General features: G+C 53.0%; 1 non-coding gene across 1 annotated transcript in view; it reads right to left on the bottom strand.

Moving 5' to 3' along the window:
- LOC124587105 overlaps window positions 1-1,452 on the bottom strand; it is a 1,910-nt gene extending 458 nt beyond the window's left edge. Inside the window, exon 1 of the ribosomal RNA XR_006975266.1 lies at window positions 1-1,452. This exon is cut by the window's left edge and continues 458 nt beyond it. This is a non-coding gene — a ribosomal RNA (small subunit ribosomal RNA).
- Between the last annotated feature and the right edge of the window lie 3,548 nt (window positions 1,453-5,000).

Raw genomic sequence — 5,000 nt, 5'->3', positions numbered from 1 at the left:
GCGACTAGTTAGCAGGCTAGAGTCTCGTTCGTTATCGGAATTAACCAGACAAATCGCTCCACCAACTAAGAACGGCCATGCACCACCACCCACCGAATCAAGAAAGAGCTATCAATCTGTCAATCCTTCCGGTGTCCGGGCCTGGTGAGGTTTCCCGTGTTGAGTCAAATTAAGCCGCAGGCTCCACTCCTGGTGGTGCCCTTCCGTCAATTCCTTTAAGTTTCAGCTTTGCAACCATACTTCCCCCGGAACCCAAAAGCTTTGGTTTCCCGGAGGCTGCCCGCCGAGTCATCGGAGGAACTGCGGCGGATCGCTGGCTGGCATCGTTTATGGTTAGAACTAGGGCGGTATCTGATCGCCTTCGAACCTCTAACTTTCGTTCTTGATTAATGAAAACATACTTGGCAAATGCTTTCGCTTCTGTTCGTCTTGCGACGATCCAAGAATTTCACCTCTAACGTCGCAATACGAATGCCCCCGCCTGTCCCTATTAATCATTACCTCGGGTTCCGAAAACCAACAAAATAGAACCGAGGTCCTATTCCATTATTCCATGCACACAGTATTCAGGCGGGCTTGCCTGCTTTAAGCACTCTAATTTGTTCAAAGTAAACGTGCCGGCCCACCGAGACACTCACTCAAGAGCACCCTGGTAGGATTGCAACGGGGTCCGCCTCGGGACGCACGAGCACGCACGAGGCGCGTCGCACGCCTTCAGCTCGCCCCACCGGCAGGACGTCCCACGATACATGCCAGTTAAACACCGACGGGCGGTGAACCAACAGCGTGGGACACAAATCCAACTACGAGCTTTTTAACCGCAACAACTTTAATATACGCTATTGGAGCTGGAATTACCGCGGCTGCTGGCACCAGACTTGCCCTCCAATAGATACTCGTTAAAGGATTTAAAGTGTACTCATTCCGATTACGGGGCCTCGGATGAGTCCCGTATCGTTATTTTTCGTCACTACCTCCCCGTGCCGGGAGTGGGTAATTTGCGCGCCTGCTGCCTTCCTTGGATGTGGTAGCCGTTTCTCAGGCTCCCTCTCCGGAATCGAACCCTGATTCCCCGTTACCCGTTACAACCATGGTAGGCGCAGAACCTACCATCGACAGTTGATAAGGCAGACATTTGAAAGATGCGTCGCCGGTACGAGGACCGTGCGATCAGCCCAAAGTTATTCAGAGTCACCAAGGCAAACGGACCGGACGAGCCGACCGATTGGTTTTGATCTAATAAAAGCGTCCCTTCCATCTCTGGTCGGGACTCTGTTTGCATGTATTAGCTCTAGAATTACCACAGTTATCCAAGTAACGTGGGTACGATCTAAGGAACCATAACTGATTTAATGAGCCATTCGCGGTTTCACCTTAATGCGGCTTGTACTGAGACATGCATGGCTTAATCTTTGAGACAAGCATATGACTACTGGCAGGATCAACCAGGGAGCTGCGTCAACTAGAGCTGAGCAGCCGGCCGCCCGGGAGTGTGTCCCGGGGGCCCGCGCGAACACGCAAGCGTCCGCTCAATTATTCTGCAAACAGGAGGAGGCTGAGCTCCCCTGCACAATACACCTCGAAACCCTCTCAGGTCCCGGCGGCGCGCAGCGCCGTCCTAAGTACTTGGTCGGGTTCGAGAGAGGCGCAATCGCCCGGAGTTTGGCGAGTAGACGCTTTAGGTGCGACCACCCGTGCTCCCAACTGAGCTTGCCGCTGCCGACAGAGGCCCGGGAGCGTGCTGTCGTGGCATTGCCGGCGGGAGACAACACGCGCCACCTACGGTGGCCGGCAGCTCCAACGCCAGCGCCACAGAAGGACAAAAGCCCCACTTGGGTGCCGAAGCGAACTCTCCCAGCACAGCGCACGCGCCAACACGTCCGCACAGCTGCGATACAATCCACCTGCGAGAACCGCAGAGGCGACCGAGCAGCAGACGGCGTCGCGGCGCCGAGCGCCGGGCGGCGGCGCATCCTCAGCGCACACAGTCCTCAATCGGACCAGCACACTGCAGATGTCCACCGCGCTTCGCACCGGGCCCGCGAGGACCTACTTTGGCCGCACGGCGCCGCGTGCAGGGTGCGCCGGCGCGCAGCTGCGCCGCCTGCCGCCTCCGTCGGCCGGCGCGCCTGCCACTGGCCGCCCCCACCAGCCGGCTGTAGCGCGTGCGCCCACGCACCGCGCGGCCAGCACGCCGGAAGGCCCCCCCTCACCGGCCGGGGACGGTCCCACCCAGCCACCGCCGCGTATCGCTTCACACCCACATGCCATTCACGTTCGTGGGCATGGTGGGTATCGCTGAAACAACCGGTTGGTAGCTCAACCGATCGTCGCCATCACTGATTCACCTCTAGCGAGAACAACCGCACCACAACGGTTTACCAGTTCTTCATTTGCGTAACGTCACCAGCAAACGTAGACGTCCATCGCCATTTGCAAATTCAACGATTGTTGCATGCCTGTGTCAGGTGTCACGACACACTATGTCTGCCCACATACACGCAACAACATGTGCACGCTTCGCGAACACGTGGAAGGTGGCCCCCGTACGTATGCGATGTCCATTGCGCGAACGACTGTCAACCGGCCTCTGTCGCATGTCGCAGATGTGGAACGCAGTGCACCATGCTATCACGGTGTGTGAGAAGAGACGACTACGTCTGACAACACGCGCCACTACATCAACAGACGGCTCATGCTGATCGCCATCCACGGCATACCATACTGCAATCCAGCTCTTATAGGGAGACGACACGTAGCTGAGTGCACAATATTTGGACCGTATGGTTCGCCGTTGTTGGCGCAGTCGTGGTACGGTCACACATGTACCACGATGTATCATTCAGTACATGAGGACCAATGTGCGGTACAGTGTGTGATTTGGACGTACAACATCAGCGGACAGTTGCCACAAGCCGTACCACAACGTAGGCTGTGCTTCGCCATGCGAATGCCAATGAACAACTGCGAAGGGCATTGAGCATGTACGTCCTGCCGCCATCCGCATTACAGTGTATAGCTGCAAGGTGTTTAACATGAAGCGATACTCTGGGGACCGGGCAGTGCGAGTAGCAAACTATATTGCGGGGGTTGCAGTTAGGCAACACTACACTAATTTAACGCGTCGTATGACAATTACAGAGCAGGTTAAGGCCCAACGTGTGTTGGGTTAAGGCCCAACGTGTGTTGGGTTAAGGCCCAACGTGTGTTGGGTTAAGGCCCAACGTGTGTTGGGTTAAGGCCCAACGTGTGTTGGGTTAAGGCCCAACGTGTGTTGGGTTAAGGCCCAACGTGTGTTGGGTTAAGGCCCAACGTGTGTTGGGTTAAGGCCCAACGTGTGTTGGGTTAAGGCACAACGTGTGTTGGGTTAAGGCCCAACGTGTGTTGGGTTAAGGCCCAACGTGTGTTGGGTTAAGGCCCAACGTGTGTTGGGTTAAGGCCCAACGTGTGTTGGGTTAAGGCCCAACGTGTGTTGGGTTAAGGCCCAACGTGTGTTGGGTTAAGGCCCAACGTGTGTTGGGTTAAGGCCCAACGTGTGTTGGGTTAAGGCCCAACGTGTGTTGGGTTAAGGCCCAACGTGTGTTGGGTTAAGGCGCAACATAGGTTAGGTTAAGGCGCAACATAGGTTAGGTTAAGGCGCAACATAGGTTAGGTTAAGGCGCAACATAGGTTAGGTTAAGGCGCAACATAGGTTAGGTTAAGGCGCAACATAGGTTAGGTTAAGGCGCAACATAGGTTAGGTTACGGCGCAACATAGGTTAGGTTAAGGCGCAACATAGGTTAGGTTAAGGCGCAACATAGGTTAGGTTACGGCGCAACATAGGTTAGGTTAAGGCGCAACATAGGTTAGGTTAAGGCGCAACATAGGTTAGGTTAAGGCGCAACATAGGTTAGGTTAAGGCGCAACATAGGTTAGGTTAAGGCGCAACATAGGTTAGGTTAAGGCGCAACATAGGTTAGGTTAAGGCGCAACATAGGTTAGGTTAAGGCGCAACATAGGTTAGGTTAAGGCGCAACATAGGTTAGGTTACGGCGCAACATAGGTTAGGTTAAGGCGCAACATAGGTTAGGTTAAGGCGCAACATAGGTTAGGTTAAGGCGCAACATAGGTTAGGTTATGGCGCAACATAGGTTAGGTTACGGCGCAACATAGGTTAGGTTACGGCGCAACATAGGTTAGGTTAAGGCGCAACATAGGTTAGGTTAAGGCGCAACATAGGTTAGGTTAAGGCGCAACATAGGTTAGGTTAAGGCGCAACATAGGTTAGGTTAAGGCGCAACATAGGTTAGGTTAAGGCGCAACATAGGTTAGGTTAAGGCGCAACATAGGTTAGGTTAAGGCGCAACATGGGTTAGGTTAAGGCGCAACATGGGTTAGGTTAAGGCGCAACATGGGTTAGGTTAAGGCGCAACATGGGTTAGGTTAAGGCGCAACATGGGTTAGGTTAAGGCGCAACATGGGTTAGGTTAAGGCGCAACATGGGTTAGGTTAAGGCGCAACATGGGTTAGGTTAAGGCGCAACATGGGTTAGGTTAAGGCGCAACATGGGTTAGGTTAAGGCGCAACATGGGTTAGGTTAAGGCGCAACATGGGTTAGGTTAAGGCGCAACATGGGTTAGGTTAAGGCGCAACATGGGTTAGGTTAAGGCGCAACATGGGTTAGGTTAAGGTACAATATGGGTTAGGTTAAGGTACAATATGGGTTAGGTTAAGGTACAATATGGGTTAGGTTAAGGTACAATATGGGTTAGGTTAAGGTACAATATGGGTTAGGTTAAGGTACAATATGGGTTAGGTTAAGGTACAATATGGGTTAGGTTAAGGTACAATATGGGTTAGGTTAAGGTACAATATGGGTTAGGTTAAGGTACAATATGGGTTAGGTTAAGGTACAATACGGGTTAGGTTAAGGTACAATACGGGTTAGGTTAAGGTACAATACGGGTTAGGTTAAGGTACAATACGGGTTAGGTTAAGGTACAATACGGGTTAGGTTAAG

This window comes from Schistocerca americana, unplaced genomic scaffold, assembly GCF_021461395.2.
Source record: "Schistocerca americana isolate TAMUIC-IGC-003095 unplaced genomic scaffold, iqSchAmer2.1 HiC_scaffold_578, whole genome shotgun sequence".
Classification (NCBI taxonomy): domain Eukaryota; kingdom Metazoa; phylum Arthropoda; class Insecta; order Orthoptera; family Acrididae; genus Schistocerca; species Schistocerca americana.
Note: the sequence above shows the minus strand (reverse complement) of the source record. Positions and strands in the feature narration are given on the sequence as shown.